The sequence below is a fragment of the Gorilla gorilla genome, chromosome 7 (assembly GCF_029281585.2).
Source record: "Gorilla gorilla gorilla isolate KB3781 chromosome 7, NHGRI_mGorGor1-v2.1_pri, whole genome shotgun sequence".
In the NCBI taxonomy this organism is placed as follows: Eukaryota; Metazoa; Chordata; class Mammalia; order Primates; family Hominidae; genus Gorilla; species Gorilla gorilla.
In genome coordinates this window covers 23933205-23950943 of record NC_073231.2, presented here as the reverse complement: position 1 = coordinate 23950943, position 17739 = coordinate 23933205, and the positions used below count along the sequence as shown (strand labels likewise).

Sequence of the window (17739 nt, the reverse complement as noted above, 5' to 3'; positions counted from 1 at the left end):
CAGCCTCCTGAGTAGCTGGGACTACAGGCACGTGCCACCACGTCGGGCTAATTTTTTTTGTATTTTAGTAGAGATGGGGTTTCATCATATTGGCCAGGATGGTCTCAATCTCCTGACCTCATGATCTGCCCGCCTCAGCCTCCCAAAATGCTAGGATTCAGACATGAGCCACCACGCCCCACCTCAGAATTGTATACATGGAACCATTACCCACCTCTGGAAACTCTCTGACCACTGAGGCATCTCCCTTACTGGTTCTGGCTTTCCCATCATTCCTTCCCAGCATCCTTTACAGAATCCTCTAATGTAGGGGTATCCAATCTCCAGGCCATGGATGAGTATTGGTCAGTGGCCTGTTAGGAACTGGGCTGCAGTTAGGAACAGCAGGAGGTGAGTGGCAGGCCAGTGAGCAATGCTTCATCTGTATTTACAGCCACTCCCCATCTCTCACATTACCACCTGAGCTCTGCCTCCTGAGCTCCTACTGTCAACAGCAGCATTAGATTCTCATAGGATCTCGAACCCTATTGTGAACTGTGCATGTGAGCTATCTAGGTTGTGAGCTCCTTATGAGAATCTAATGCCTGATGATCTGTCGTTGTCTCTCGTCACCCCCATATGGGACCATTTAGTTGCAGGAAAATGAGCTCAGGGCTCCCACTGATCCTACATTATGGTGAGTTGTATGATTATCTCATCATATATTACAATGTAATAATAATAGAAATAAAGTACACAATAAATGTAATGTGCTTGCATCATCTCAAAACCACCCCTGCCCCTGTGGTCCATGGAAAAATTCTCTTCCATGAAACCTGTCCCTGGTGCCAACAAAGTTGGGGACCGCTGCTCAGATGCTCCCTGGATTGTGCTCTCGGCCACCACCTTGCACTGGATCTTCTCTCTCTAGTTGGTCTTTTCATTCTAATTATTTAAACAATTACATTTTTGTACATGGAGGACCTCCATTCTTTCTAGATCTCTAGCTCTAGCCTATCCTGAGTTCCAGATCTCTATTTCCAATCGATAACCAGACCTCTCCTCTGGGATATCCCACGGATTCCATCAAGGCTCAGCCACTTTTGCCATTGGTTTTTCCTGTTGGCTTAAACCAATCATAATTTATTTCCTTAGCCCTACTCAGAGCTGGGGCAGTGTTGATTCTCCCTTTTAGGGCCTCGTGGAGATGGGCTTTGAGCAAAATTAGGGCTCTTCCAGCAAGAAAGAAAGAATGTTGATTAAGCAACTAACAGTGTCTGCTCACATCCACAGATTTGCACCCTACTAAAATTCATATAATAAATTTTTTTCTGGCATAATAATTTTTTTTCTGGCATTCAAAGTCCCCCATTTCTAGACTCAGAACACTTTTAAAGTCTTGCCTTTCCTTGTAAATGTCCCACATGTTCTGGTCATTTTGGATCCTGTCCTTTGGATCAGGACTTGCCTAGGATTTCCCCATCTCTGCTTCAGTTATTTCTTGGGGACGACCTCCTATTTTCTCAGCCCATCCGAATTCTACTCACCTTTCAAGATCTCTCTCAAAAGCCACTTCTGGCTGGGTGCAGTGGCTTATGCCTGTACTCCCAGCACTTTGGGAGTTCAAGGCGAGCGGATCACGTGAGGTCAGGAGTTCGAGACCAGCCTGGCCAACATGACGAAACTCCATCTCTACTAAAAATACAAAAATTAGCTGGACGTGGTAGTGGGTACCTGTAATCTTAGCTACTGGGCAGGCTGAGGCAGGGGAATATGGAGGTAGAGGTCGCAGTGAGCCGAGACTGCACCACTGCACTCCATCCTGGGTGACAGAATGAGACTCTGTCTCAAAAAAAAAAAAAAAAAAAAAGCGTCAGTTCTAACGTGAAGCCATCTATGGACAATTCAGGGATCTCTCTTTTTTCTACTTTTAATCCCTATATTTTCAGTCTTTTCTACTAGATTTTAGGTTTCTTGATAAAAACTATGCTTAGTCATTTGTGTGGTTCCCACTGTACTGGGCACACAGTAACTGCCTAACTTACTGTTGGACGAATAATGATTGGACTAGAACATTTTCTGGTTGTGTTTACAGAAAAAGCCAAACACGTCTCATATAGCAAGGGAGGCATTACTGGCATCATCTGGTTTGAAGGCCAAATTTCTCCTCAATGGGACACGTTTGTGGCTATATACAGTGAATCCCCTCTGTGCAATAGGAAAGGAAATACCCTTGTTTCTGAAGTTGGCAAAGCTTGTTTCCCACGTTATTGCCTTTGCCTGTCTTTTTCTTTTCTTGGCGGATAACCCACTTGTTGCTTTTCTTTAGACATTTCTTGTTTTTGGACCTATTGATCCTGACTATACTCGCCCTTCTCCTCCTCAGGCTATTTTCCCTGTTCAGTGTTAATATTTTATACAGTAGCTCTTCTAGTATCCCTGAGTGTACCTTTATGCATCTTATTTCTACTATTGGTAATAAAGATTCTTATAATAATGTGTGTTGAAACATATTCTCTTATTAATGGAGAGTTTATCATAGTGTTTCATAGTGAAAGGGCACAGAGTGGGAGAGGATTTTGTAGATATTGACTTAAATGATAAATATCTACTTTTTAAAATGGTGCTAAAAATGCTTGGAAAGAAACAACAGTAATAATTTAAATAACCTATCCATCAGAATTTAAAAATTAAGGGTGGAGTAAAGGTTAGAAGACCTTTCTCTAAAATACTGAATTTTGAGTTATCAAAGGGAAACTATTTGAAAACTAGTTTTCCAATTGATAAATAAAGGTCTGGGTGAGCTAGATATGCACGTTGGTGAATTAGTGTAATTACTGTAGAAATCAAAGACACCGTTTTCAGCAGATCTGTGTTTAGATATCTGGATTTTATGTCAGGCAGATGCAGACCAGATCTAGATTAATCTCTGCTGCCCCACTCATCTTGTTTTCTGTACTAGTTCCCTCTGTTACCCTTTTGTTCTCTTCTATAGATTGGAGAAGTATTGATGCTGAGTGGACAGAAGTAGAATGGAAAACTCAACCTGTGAAGCACTCTGATGTACCAAATGACTTTTTTTTTTCTTTTTGAGATGGAGTCTTGCTCTTTTGCCCAGGCTGGAGTGATCTTGGCTTACTGCAACCTCCGCCTCCCAGGTTCAAGTGATTCTCATGCCTCAGCCTCCTGAGTAGCTGGGATTACAGGCACGTGCCACCACACCCGGCTGATGTTTGTATTTTTAGTAGAGACGGGGTTTCAACATGTTGACCAGGCTGGTCTCGAGCTCCTGACTTCAGGTGATCCACCTGCCTTGGCCTCCCAAAGTGCTGGGATTACAGGCATGAGCCACTGCGCCTGGCCTGTACTAGATGACTTTTATGTGAGATCTTAGTTAGGCAGTTGAAAGCGTTACACCAGAGAGCTGTGCCTGTTGTGCCATTTGGAGAAGAAAGCTCGGCAATAGTGCAATGAGAGGGACACACGTTCCCCCTTTAGTCCTCCTCCTGGACTGATCTGGAGAGAAACAGCACGAACAATGAAGAGTGTAAATTTGAAAATAGTAGGAAACAACTCGCTTATTTTAATGTGTATATTTAAAGGCGTTAATTCAAAACATCCAGAAGAAATTAAAAGCATCCCCTTTTCAGTGGGCAAATATTAACAAAGCCCCTACTATGTTTGAGTTGTGCTTACGGAATAAGGTCTTGAACATGTGTGACCTTTTTTTTCTAGAAGAGCAAAGTTGACCTCTCCAGGTCAAATGTTTATTTTACTCATTTAAAATAAAAAATTCATTTAGAAATATATTTCATATTTTCCATGTTCCTTAAGTAGACGATATGGAATATAATTAGATCCTAGGTTAATGATTTACCACCCACAATAGTACTGTCTGGCCAGTATTTATGCTTGGGTACAACAATCCTCTTCCATCTAATGAGCAGTCTCTAACTACACGGCACATTTGCTGTCATCTAAGAAATCAGATAACCCTGATTATTAGAACTGCATTTAAAGTAAGAGTCAACATGACATGAGTACGTGTCTTCGAAAATAATGTAATTGAGTTTTAATGAATGAGTTTCACAACTGTTCTTTCAGCTACTGAATGGCTCTGGGTCAAAGTTCTCAAAGACCCTGGTGAGGCTGAGAAGTCTAACCTTGAACTGTGTGAAGTATTTCTGTACTTAAAAATACCTATTCAAATATATTTGAAACAAGTTATTAAAGATATTAAACATATTGTACATATCTTGCATTTTATAAATGTAAAAGTTTGCCACTTTATATATTGTTTTAGAATATATATTTTTATATGGGCTGCCATATAAAAATGATGCCACGATGCCATATATTTTATTCCATTTTTTCCTTAAGGGGATAAAATCACTCTGACACCATGACTTGACTTATTTCCACAACTTTCTATATATTTCCTTACTATTACTGCATTATCAGCACCATATTAAGGTACACTTGTAATGTCCTTGTAAATTAAAATAACATTTTGATTCTCAAATCATGTTTATGAAAAATGTTTAACCACATGACTAAAGCTAAACTCCATATAGAAACTTTTCTTTTTCTCACGACAGAGTCTTGCTCTATTGCCCAGGCTGGAGTGTGGGGGTGTGATCTCGGTTCACTGCAACCTCCCCTTCCAGGGTTCAAGCAATTCTCATGCCTCAGCCTCCTGAGTAGCTGGGATTACAGATGCCTGCCACCATGCCTGGCTAATTTTTGTATTTTTAAAGTAGAGATAGGGTTTCATCATGTTGGCCAAGCTGGTCTCAAACTCCTGGCCTCAAGTGATCTGCCAGCCTCGGTCTCCCAAAATGTTGGGATTACCGGTGTGAGCTACCATGCCCTGCCTTTTTTTTTTTTTTGTAGTAATTATTATCATTATTTTAAAGAGTCTCTCTCTGTTGCCCAGACTAGAGTATAGTGGTGTGATCTTGGCTCACTTCAGCCTTGGCATCCTGGGCTCAAGCGATCTTCCCTTCTCAGCCTCCCACGTAGCTGGGACTATGGCATGTGCCACCATACCTGGCTAAATTTAAAAAAATTTGTTTTGTAGAGAAAGGGTTTCACTGTGTTGCCTAAGCTGGTCTCGAACTCCTGGCCTCAAGCAATTTTCCAGCCTTAGCCTCCCAAAGTGCTGGGATTATAGGCATGAGCCACCATGCCTGGCCATAAGTCTTAAAAATTGGTTTTTACATGTAGGTTTTGTGTTCAACCTGGTTGTTATTCTCCTTTGGTCTTTGAGGTGTAAAGGAACCCATCCTTCTATTAGGTTCACTGACTTCATTCTGCTAGACATTGTTAGGGCACTGGGGCTGCAGAGATGAGTTGGCCATTCTTTTCCCTCATACTCTGCTGCCTTTTCTAATGAAGGACACTAAGTACCACCGATACTGCTTGATAATAGTGGCTTCCAAAGGGATAATCCAAAGGCTGTTACATATCTACTTGCTTTTTTTTCCAAAAAAAAAAAATGTATCTTTTCTCACATTGTGTTACTTAGTTTCATAGTTTTATCACCTTTTCCGCTCTCTTACCATTTCATATATTAATTGTTGTCAAAATGTATGGGGGCACCAAACCCTTAGCTAGAACTGGCTTTATGAATTGATATGTATTGATACATACTGATATCACACATATTGTTATGCACATTGCTATGCTTTTATATTACTATCCAAATGAAAAAATTTGGAAATGGTAACAAGGTACTGTTATAAGTTATAAGCCCCTAAAAAAGTAATTAATCCTGAAGTGAGCTCCCTCTTTTTTTTATTTGAGACAGAGTCTCATTCTGCCGTCTCCGCTCACTGCAACCTCCACCTCTCGGGTTCAAGTGATTCTACTGCCTCAGCCTCCTGAGTAGCTGGGATTACAGGCATGCACCACCACACCTGGCTAATTTTTGTGTTTTTAGTAGAGACAGGGTTTCATCATGTTGGCCAGGCTGGTCTCAAACTCCTGACCTCAGGTGATCCACTCACTTCGGCCTCCCAAAGTGCTGGGATTACAGGCGTGAGCCACCGCGCCCGGACTCTATCTCTTTCTTTTAGATAACAGCTATAGAGCCAATTGCAGCAACAAGGACGCCTCCTCCACCCTCCCCAAGCCTGTCCACATAGTCTAGAACCTGAGTCCAACCGTGTGTGTCTGTGCTGGGCCCTGGCAGTTACTGCTCAAGTCCTCTGGGCTGTCTTCCAGACCAGATTCCATGCTGAAACTGTATTTTATAATTCTGGAGATATCACTGAGCAGAAGGATGGGAGATGCTTCAGGAGAGGAAAGAAAATCAATGCTTTGACAACACACCTGCCAATATAGGGAGGTGTGGGAATGCTTCGGTGGCAGTGGGAAGGCTCTGAAGAGGTTACTTGGTTACCCAAAGAGTGCTTGACTGTGAAGGTTCTAACCTTTACACAACTCATAACCAACTCCAGCCTCCATGTCCTGCCCTCCGTCTGCAAAATGGGGAGTGTCATGATTTGCCTTAAGAGGGTGCTGTGTGATAATGTGGGAAGGAGCCTTGGCCAATGGCTTGTACCTATGTATGTGTGTACGTATGCTGCGTTAACTATTTATTACCTCCATTATGCAGCATTTTGGGGCGGTAGCAGAATAGACATATTTTTCATTCATTTGGAAGACACCCACTTCTTCCCTGTTTCCCAAGTCTCAATTGAATTGCAGTGGGTGTATTAGGTCACGAGGGTGAAGAGTTCACTCAGGGTGTGGGGTGGGGATAGGTCCACCTGGGGAGTCCAGGTGGGAAGCAAAACTTGCTTCAGGGATGCTTCCTGCAGGTAAGCAGGAGCTTAATGGAAACCGAGCTGCTTCAAGACTGTGCCTATAGCCTCAGGACTGCCTACCCTGTGCCCCCATAAAGTCTGGTGCGCCTGAATCTCCCAGATGGAGACTTTGAGCCAGGCAGTAGAAGGAGCCATGGCCAGGTAGTAGAAAGAGCACTGCCTCAGGAGTCATAGGACTGGTTTCCAGCTCTGGTTCTGCGGTGGCTTAGCCCTGGGGCCTCTGCAAGTTGCTTAACCGCATCTGCAGGTGATGACCTCTTCCAGTCTAACTGACTCCTCCTGAGTCCCCCTCAATTACACTGAAAATTGGCGATCCTATTTCCCAACTCCCTCTCCCACAGAGATGCGCTGGAGCACTTACAGATAAAAGGCGACCTGTGGCCCTGGAGGGTGCGTGCCTGCGTGCGCTAGAGGTGGCGGTGGATCTTTTATTACCCAACACTCCACTTGCCTTTTTTAGCCCTTCCTCTCCCTTTTCTCTCCTGGCCTCCCAGTGGCCGTCAGGGGTCCCTGCAGACATCGATTACCCACAGTGGTGTGGTGTGAGAGTTACAGGGGTTCCTGACCTTCGCTGTAAGTAAAAGCTCTCTAGGGGAGGCGTTATAGCTGACCAGGGCAGCAGAGACCGCGACTAAAGCATGAATTCCCCGAAGTGCGATTTACAAAGTTTTTGCATGGAAGTCGGCGCTCGGCGGGGAGAGCAGCCAAGGGAACAGAGCGGGTGGAGCAGGGGGATGGGGAACTCTGTCCTGCAAGAGTAAGGACCCCATGGAGACTGGACACCTCTCTCCTGCAACTCGGCCCACACGCCACAGTGTCCTAGTCTCTAAACTTCTCCGGCTCTTGGTGTCCAGTCACGCGTAAACCGCCCCTGGTGTCCGAGCGCGGCCCCTTCCGAGAGTGACAGGCTTCGGCCAGGGCGCCGCTCCGACGGGCGCAGGGACGCACTGCAGCGGGGCCGTGGGTGACGCGGATGTCCGCTGCCGACCGCGACCCCAGCCCGGCCTTGGCCGCCCCCGCCGGACCCACCCTGCGGCGGGGCGCCAGGCTTGGCCGCTGTTGCGTCCGCCCGCCCGAGCCGCCGCCGCCGCCGCCGCTGCTCCCCGCCCCCGGGGTCCCTGGAGGCTCCGCGGCTGCCGGAGCGGGAGGTGGAGCCGAGTCCGCGGCGGCCGCGCAGGAGGGAAAGTTCAGCGACGGCGGCAGCGGCCGGAGCCGGGCCGGGCAGCCAGCAGGGCGCTTCGGGTGAGTCGGGTCCCCTCCCGGGCCAGCCGGGCGCGGTGTGCCGCGCGGGGGCGTCAGTGGCGCCCGCAGATCCCCACAGCCCCGCGCGCCTAGCTCGCGCCCGCCCACCCCGCGACCTCGGGGTGGCTCGTGCAGCTGCGGAGGACGGTGCCGCGCCTGGCCTCCCTCCGCCGCTGCCCGCCGGGGGCCCAGGGCACGGGCAGGGGCCGGGGAGCGGCTTGGCAGGCGGAGGGCGCGGCGCCTCCAGGTGGGCGCGCGGGGACGCGGAGGGAGCTTCCAGGGAGGGTCCGGGGCCGCTGCGCTCCCGGGGTCGGTTTGGCTTCACCAGCCTTTCTCGTGGCCTTCCGCTGTCTAATTACTTTCTGCAAAACCCACTGAAAAGTAGCCGTTCCACGTGCCGCGCGATGACTGCTGTTATTGTATTATTGTGGCTGGGATGGAGAGGGTGGAGGGGGCGTGACGAGGGTGGCCGGTGGGCAGCGCGCTCGCCTGCCCGGGACCAGGCTAGTGGGGGATGTGGCTGAGGGTCACCGCTGTCCGAACATGCCCAGGGGACGTGCGATCGGTGGGCAGAAGCTGTGCGAGGGCATGATCTTGGGGTGGGATGGGGGCTGGAAGGGCGGGGAGGAGAGGAAAGCTGTAGGAAGCGGAGGCAAAGTTGTTTGTTTCCGTCGCACTTCCTGCACCTGCACTCCTGTCAGAGATTTTGAAGTTATCTTTTCATCGATGAGCAAAGAATGGTGAGAAAGGAAGAGATGTTAACAGCACTGTGCCTGCCAAAACAGTGAGCCTCGGGAAATACTCATAAATGAAATACTAATAAAAAGCATAGAGTGGTTAAATTTCACAAACTCCACTTTTCTTCTGATTTCAAAGCCTTGGCGCAGTTTTTACTTAACGTCATTAGATACGTCTAGATAATAAAGGTAATGAAATGTTCTTTCACGGTTTTTTTTTAAACTGGAAATTTAAATTTAATTCTGTAGGATTTCTTGGATTTTGTCGACATTGTTCCTACAAGAAAGTCAAATTACCTTGGTGTTACTTGCAACAGTGAGCATTAATAAGCCCTGTGCAGTGCTGAAATGTTGCTAATTGGAGGGAGAAAGGTCCTTCAAACTTGGAAATAGACGCAGAAAGGCAAGATGAATTTTTATGTAAGCCTTAGGCATAAAAGGCGACTTGAACACGTTTTGTAATAGTGCATAATACACAGGGGACTAGGTGTTGGGCTGCCAGAAGATGGTCAATTCCTAGAAAGCAAGAGATGGGCCATACCCATTGTAAGATCACCGTACATATTTAATAATTCGTCTGCCTTGAGCTACCACACCATATGTACTCCACATAATACAATATCAAAATACTCTAATCCTGTTCATCTTTGTGTGCTAAATCTTATATGTCTATTTGTAAAATGTATTAGTGGGTTTTAAAGCAGAATCTCCAACATTTGGATTCATCCGTTTACATTACAGTGCAGTGAGCTTGTGTCTTTGCTGTTCCAGAGACCTGAGCTCTAGGCGGCTTCTTCCACTTATTAATTGTATGACCTTGGGCAAGTTACTTACCCTTTCCTAGCCTTGGTGTCCTAATTTGTAAAATGCCAATAGTACTCCTCACCTTATAGAGATGTTTAGCAGGAGGAAATTACATTTGGGAACTTATCCTAGTGCCCCGAGCACACAGCATGCACTTCGTAAATGTTGTCTTTTTTTTTTTTTTTTTTTGTCTTTCTTTACATTTAGGGATCCCCAACTCCAGCATGTTTCAACATTTAAAAAAATTGTAAAAATTCCTTCTTCTTTGTAACCCTACTTTCTATTCATTTATCTATTGATTATTTATTGGAGAATCTCAGATACTGCCCAGTATGGGTGTTGAAAATAAGGAGTTGAAACTTTGGGGCAATACTTCAGCTTTTTCTTGTATCTTCCTAAGAATCCATCCTAAGTTCATATGATGATAAATGGTACTTACCAATCTTCATGTTGCTCTAGCTCTGTTCTTAATGCCATGTTATTACATTAAAAAGAAATAACAGTAAGGTCTGCAAGGGTCCTCATCTTTCCTATTTCCTCCATGTCTAACACAGTGCCTGGCAGGGCATAAGGACTAAATAAATATTTGTTGATTTAAAATACAGAATGTAATGAAGTTATTCTTTGGATCACATCCTTCTTTTAATAATTCCTGATGAAAGGACCTTGAGATTCTAAATGTTAGCCCTACTATATATTAGGGCTAATAGAGGTTATTACAGAGGCAAAGCTAAGGTAGACTTTATTACCTATTGATTTTGCATTCATGATGAAGCAGTCTTATAAAACCTATAAAGCCGGGTTGGAGAGTAGCTTCGCCACTAGGGGCCTCTTCAGCATAGTGTATCACCCCAGGCTGTCATTTATTACCATTATCCTGTCCTTTAAGGTAGCAAAGAAATTTAACTTCCTGGGTTCACGACATGGAATACTTTATTAGAAAAGGGCAACCTTGTGTCAAAAGCATTAGCCAAAGGCCTAAAAATAAATTAAAGTGGTCTTAAATGATGGATTTGGTACTGTTTTTGAATAACTTTAGAGTTAAGGGCTTAAAAGAGATGTAAGAATTTGGATTTGTATTTTATATGTCCTAATTTCCAAATATATGATTTTTTTAAACTTTGAAAATATATATATATGGTTTTCATCTAGTATTTCAGTGGTTTTCTTTGCATGTCTTTGGTACAGCTTATTTTTATCTTTTAATGTGTTTAAAATGGTTTTATTTCCTAAATAGATATTTGTATCATTAACAGCAAAAAAGTTGTTTTTCAAGGAATTTTATCTGGCAAGCAGAAGCTTCTGGTTATCTGTCCTTTTTAAAAAATGTCTCACATCTATAATCCCAGCGCTTTGGGAGGCTGAGGCAGGCAGATACCTTGAGGTAAGGAGTTTGAGACCAGCCTGGCCAACAGGGCGAAACCCCACCTCTACTAAAAATACAAAAATTAGCTGGGCATGGTGGTACATGCCTGTAATCCTAGCTACCCGGGAGGCTGAGGCAGGAGAATCGCCTGAACCCGGGAGGCGGAGGTTGCATTGAGCTGAGATCAGGCCACTGCCCTCCAGCCTGGGCAACAGAGCGAGACTGAAAAAAAAAAATTGGAGCCACATTGAATCTCACCTTTAAAAAGTGTTTTATCACATTCCAAGATGCATCACTGAAAGTCACCTTTCTTCTATGTGTTTTTGAGAAGACTTGTTATTTCTAAATTCTAATGTGAATGAAGTTAGTCGAGCTTGAGAATATTTATTGAACAAGTCCAAGGTGTTTTTATTTGTTTGTGTTTTTATTTGCCAGAAATAATTTGCTATTTGGTAGAAAAATTACTGACAATGTATATAAACAAACATTATTACTGAAAATATTGCCATATTGTATGTAAATGAATGAGAACATTGTATTTTCAGGTTTTCCATGAAATTTAATTCGAGTGACAAACTAAATACCTTTAATCTGTAAGTAAAATTAGAAACAGTTAGACCCAGGTGTGGTGGTCCCAGCTACTTGGGAGGCTGAGGTAGTAGGATTTCTGAAGCACTCAATATATCAAAACCACGCTAGGCAACATCTCAAGACCTTGTCTCAGAAGCAAATGAACAAAACCCAATGAAACCACAACAAAAACTAGCAACAGAGAAAAGTTTAGCCCATTGTAGGTCTTAAATCTTACCAGTGGTTTTCCTGTCTTATCTAGCAGAATGTCTCTGAGTTTGGAAAATTATCAGACATCCAATTCTGATTTTTACATGGCAGGATTTTACGGTAAGACAATCTGTTTTTTTAAAAAAAATCAAGGTCTAGGTCAGTAATCTTAGGAGAACAGGGTAAGAGGAATAACTTTTGGATGAAGGTTGTAGAACATTTTAAATATCATTTCCCTCTGATTAAGCTAAATGTTTTGGATTACTTTTAGGATTCTGCTCACATGAAAAGGTTATAGAGATCCCATTTGCACAGACTAATGCTTCCCCAGAACTGCAAGAGTTTGGCTTATCCTCAAACCCCCAGCTAGCAAAGGCCATGGTGTCTCCCTGCCTCTCCTTCATCTTTGCAGACTGAAGCTGAGTCCACGCCAAGATGATAGGTACAAAGCTTTATGCAGGATGGGACAATTTAGTTTGGGCAAGAGCTCCAAGCTGAACAAGGTTGTGGATGGCTGAGTTGAGAGGAAATGAATGAGTCTTTAAACCTAGGAGTCATTTTTAGGAACCAGCACTTGGGAGGTGTGCCTGCACAAAAATAATTGTTTGCTAGGATTTCGTGTTTTGAACCTATGACTTAGGGAAACATTACTTTGCTGCACAGATAATTTTTATTGCTCTTTTTAGGCAATGCATAAAACATAACATTCAGTTACCCTGGAGTCATATTTGATAATTTGTTTCATTTTCACACACAAAGGACATTTGAGTTGATGGAGGAAAAGAGAAGCAGGAAATGGGGAGGAGGTAGATGTGATTTGTCCATTTATACTGAGGGCCAGCCTTGTTTTTGTATTCTTAAGGCACGTGGGCACACAGCACTGCAGCTTAATACTAGGAACTGGTCACTGGTGATTTTTGTGGTATGTTCATCTATTCTGCTAATAAAATTACTAAAATGGTGGTCTTTGACTTAGGCTGTGTGTTCTCACAAAAGTGACTTTCTACTTCTGTTTCTCAAATATTAAAAACGTGCTAAAGTTAACGCATCAGTCAATAGGTCAACATACGTACACAGGGCTGTGCTAGGAACCCCTTCCTCTGTGGTAGACTGTTCCATGTCGGGTGCTCAGCCTGGTCAACAGAGAGTGGGCTGAAGTTCCTGCAGGGCACACTTTCCGGCACAACCTGCATAACTTTGTGTGACGCTCCTGTCTGTAAAAGTGGTTAGAACAATGTCTGGAGCATAGGAAAGGTTATATATGTGTGTGTGTATATTTTATATATCATATAAGATATATTATATAGTATATATTATATAAGATATAAATATATACTATTATATATGATATATGTCATATAATACATATCATATATAACATTTTATATTATATATCATATAATAATGTATATCATTTATCATCATTATCATTATCATATCATATAAAAATATATTATATATTATATAACGTATATTTTATCTACTATATACAATTTTTAAAAATGTTATATAATATAAATATATAAATATACACATGTATTAGTCTGTTCTCACAATGATGTAAAGAACTACCTCAGACTGGGTAATTTATGAAGAAAAGAGGTTCAGTTGACTCACAGTTCCAAAGGTTGCACAGGGGGCATGGCTGGGGAGGCCTCAGGAAACTTACAATCATGGCAGAAAGTGAAGGAGAAGCAAGCACATCTTCACATGGCAACAGGAGAGAGAGAGCCAAGGGGGAAGTGCTACACACTTGCAAACAACCAGATCTCGTGAGAACTCTATCACGGGAACAGCAAGGGGGAAGTCTGCCGCTATGATTCAGTCACCTCCCACAAGGCCCCTCCTTCCATATGTGGGGATTATAATTTGACATGAGATTTGGGTGGGGGCATAGAACCAAACCATATCAATATATAACTGTTGGTTGTTGTTATTAATATTATCATTATTGACTGCATTGCTTTCAGAGTAGATCATTCTAGTAGTCGCAATAATCTGGAACAGAGGATTCAGGTAAACTCAGCGCTTATAATAATGTTTGCAAAGGTAAGTAATTCATTTAAGGTTTCTTGTTTCACTTCTATCACAATTCTCTTCCCATGATAAAAACGGTTAACACTGATGGAGCCCTTAAATATGTAGCAGGTACTCTGCTTAGTGTGGTATGTGAGTTCTTCATTTAATCAGCACAGCCACCTTAGGAACTGTGCACTCTTATTATCTGTGTTTTATGGATGAGAACACTAAGATTTAGGAAGCAAGTCAAGGTCAGCTAGTAAGTGGTGTAGCTGGGCCTTAGTGCACGTCTGCCTGGCTCCAGGACCTGAGCTCATGACTTCTTTGCTGTCTTTTCCAGCATAAATACTCATTGAATTGGCAGCCTGGAAAAGGTCTTTGAGTTCTGACATGCAAACATTGATTTTCCTTACAGTATTGTATTTGTCTCCATTTCTGGGCATGATGGAGCAAGATAACAAAATAATTTTTATCAGAGGGTCTGCTTCAGCACTTTTAATGTATAGGTTTGTGTATGTAGCTTTTTGTAGCAGCTCAAAAATGCAATGTAGAGCAACATCTCTGTTTAACATCTAACTTCCGATCAAGGCGTTTGGCAGGCATGTTACAAGCAGGAAGTATGAATAAGATCAAGTGTGTGGGTTGCAGAATATTAAGGTATTAAGGCTGGAGTCAACCATTCATGCATTCATCTATCAAACATTTTTGTGCACCTGTTCTATGAAGGTACTCTGCCAGACACTGCAGGGAATACCAAGATGTGAAGACAGTGCAGGAGAGAGGAAGGGTTTGAGACTTTGGTGGTGGACAACCTGGGGTTTGAATCCCAGCTCTACTCCTTACTGACTAGGGGGACCTTGTTCCATTACTAAACATCTCTGAGGCTTAGCTTCCTCATGTGCAAAATGGGGATAATAACATCTTATAGGCTTGTTGCAAGAATTAAACGAAAGGTATAGGTAAGGTTCCAAGCCACCAGGAAGTAGTAGGTACCAACCAACAGCAGTGTCCGTTTTCTTCTTTCTTCTCATCTGTCTCCTCTCAACCTCTCCCTTCCCTTCCCTCTTCCCCACTGCCCCCTACTGACAGAGTGGTGGTAGAGATAAAAGTATCTAAAATCCAAGGCCGAGTGTGATCAGTTCCTTTAGAATGTCGTTTTCTGGTTCTTCCACCAGAGGCTGGGACAAACCTGGCAGCAGTGTAGGGTCCCTGTGACCCTTGGTTGTTACCTAAGCTGGCCAAAGAGGATGGCCAGAAGGCAAATGGCAGCTCGGAGCCCAAGAGAGGTACCTATGGTGTAGAATAAGGTTTGGGTACAAGGGGTAAGGGAGAAGCTATTTTAAGAAGAAGTCAAGAACTCAGGTCTCATGGAAGTTGGAACAAGTCAGAAATGAAGTTGGAGGTCAGCTGAACAGAAGGGGTTTGGGATCCAGGTTGCAGGGGGATATAAGTGACCATTTCTTGAGGGGTCCAAGGCTGGGTCAGGGGCTTAGCTGTGCTGCACCAGCTGGATGGCTTCTGCTAAAAAGCTCAGAGGAGAGCTGCAGCCTGGTGCATCTCCAGATTGGTGCATTGCCTCTTATGGACTTCTGGCTCCCTGGCCTCCCACTGCAGGATTTTTCCAAAAGCAGTACATCCCCTGTCAGTGAGTAGCTAAGTCAAAATTATTAGTTGTCTGGCAGTAACTACTGGAGCTCTTTAAGGAGTAGCTATTGTCACAGGAGAAATGAGCCTCCCCCCAACCCCCTCTAAGCTGGGGATTTGGTTAATTACATCCAGGTCTGTTTCACTATGATGCAGGGAGCTAGATCCATGGAGGCCTGTATAGGGCCCTGCTTGCAGTTCTGTATACTAGTCTGTGTTGTTAGATCAGGGATGGTCTTTAGAGAGATGTTCCAAGTGGTTTTATGATACTGAGCCGCCTTGTTTGGTGACCAGGGTAGATGTGTGTGGTAGGGAGGGAACGTGGATTTTACAAAATCATTACAGTTCAGAAACGTCTACCTCAGCCAGGAGCAGGAAGCCTTAACTCGTTATTTATTATGCCATGGCACATAGGCATAAACCAGCCCTTCTGTGAATAAGCAAACAGAACCTGCCCAGGTGCAAGAGAAGCTTGATTCAGGCTTTTTTTTTTTAAAGCCAAAAATTTAAAAACAGTATTGAATTGGAGAACAGTTTGTTTCAAGCAAGTTACTGTAATTTTCAAAAGCCCATTTTGTGGAACTAATAGAGTGTATTAAAATGAATTGAACAAGCAAACTTAAAAAAAAAAACACAGAAGGACAGCTTAGTGGGAAGAGGAATAGTCCTTGAAATGAAACCCAAGTTAGTTCAAATGGTTCTTAGGAATATTAGTATCATGAGTACATGCAAAGCACACAAATAAGTGAAAAAATCTCCGAATGAATGAACTGCATAAGGAAACAGCACCCCTGGTGAATGGGCCTGGGAGATGGAGTCATGCACAACGACCTCATTTTTTAACTCTGTGAACTTGGGCAAGTTCCTTAATTTTTTTTTTTTCTGAGATGGAGTCTCACTCTGTCGCCCAGGTTGGAGTGCGGTGGTGCGATCTTGGCTCACTGCGACCTCTGCCTCCCGGGTTCAAGTGATCCTCCTGCCTCAGCCTCCCAAGTAGCTGGGATTACAGGCACTTGTCACCACACCTGGCTAATTTTTGTATTTTTAGCAGAGTAGAGGATTCACCATGTTGGCCAGGTTGGTCTCGAACTCCTGACCTGAGGTGATCCACCCTCCTTGACCTCCCAAAGTGCTGGGTTTACAGCTGTGAGCCACCGCACTCAGCCTACTTAATTCTTTAGATTCCTGTTTCTCATCCATAAAATGGGGGGATAATCATGCTTATTTTACTGAGGGGTTTGCTGAGTCATTGAGCTAATGTACGTAAATGCTACAGCACATGGTAAATCCTTAATATATGTGTCAACTGTTGTTACAGCGGAGAGGGACGGGTAAGAAACATGGAAAAGAAAACGAGTGTCAAGGAGCATTGGGAAGATGAGGAGGAGCATGCTATATTTGCTTTAGGCCTTATATCTCCTATTTCTATTCTTAGTTTTTTAAATGTGTAAGTTCTAGATTATTATAATCAAATATGTCTTGAATACCTACTGTGTGCCTGTCGCTGTGATAAGGTGCTTGGGTTTGGAAACTAATCCCAGAAATCCCTTGATATCTTTGAAGTTCTAGACTGAGAGGAATGACTAGAACTTGCTGTTAAATGATGAATTCCTAATGTCCCCTGGCTACTTTAATTAGTTACCCGAAAGGTAATAGTTTTTCTTCTATTATTTACCATCTGCTCTTTATACAAGAGGATAGGAAAGAAATACATCTTCTTGGACCTCCATACATATAAGTAACTTAAAATTTCCAGGTTACCTTTGAGCAACTTATATGCATAGAAGTAAGATTTTTTTTGAGTACATTTATGGCTGCATAATGGGTGAACAAGGGAGGAGACTTGTATTTTGCAGGGATATTTCTTTGGATATACCTATGACCTCCAAGTTGTCTAAAGCATACTTTTTGGCAGGGAGATTTCTTTCATCTTTTAACTAACCTTATGGCCCATTTATTTCTGGGCCTGAATAACAGGAGAGCGCTGAGTTTGAGTCTTTATCTTTCTTTTTTTCTTTTTTTTTTTTTTTTTACCTCTCCTCCAGTTGGAGGTGTAGACAAGTTTCTACAGTAGGAAACTAGCTTGGTGGAGACAGAACTCTGTAGCTGACTCACTCTGTAGCCCTGAGCAAGTTCTTAATCCATAAAGTAGGAATTTAATCAAATGCAAAGCAATGAAATTTGTGGACTGTGAATTGATTCATCAGTCCAGAGGGTGGCTGAAGCCAAAATCTGAGCAGAAAATAGTCACTCTGTTGGATTGAGTAAGCTGGTTCAACATTTTGGGTCTGGGGTGCTCTCAAAAATAGCTTTCCTTTGTAGAGAACATTTTATTCAC

At 43.3% G+C, this 17739-nt stretch overlaps 1 protein-coding gene across 23 annotated transcripts in view; it reads left to right on the top strand.

Annotated features, from left to right (window-relative positions):
* The first annotated feature begins 7201 nt into the window (after window positions 1-7201).
* CSGALNACT1 (chondroitin sulfate N-acetylgalactosaminyltransferase 1) overlaps window positions 7202-17739 on the top strand; it is a 357361-nt gene continuing 346823 nt past the window's right edge. For 5 of the 23 annotated variants that reach the window (XM_063709109.1, XM_063709110.1, XM_063709099.1 and 2 more), the window contains exon 1: window positions 7924-8051. The gene's annotated coding sequence lies outside the window, so the exon portion shown is untranslated. Of the gene's footprint in view, window positions 7383-7660; window positions 8299-17739 lie in introns of those variants that run through there. The other 18 variants (XM_055349093.2, XM_063709097.1, XM_063709101.1 and 15 more) reach the window with 12 other exon arrangements.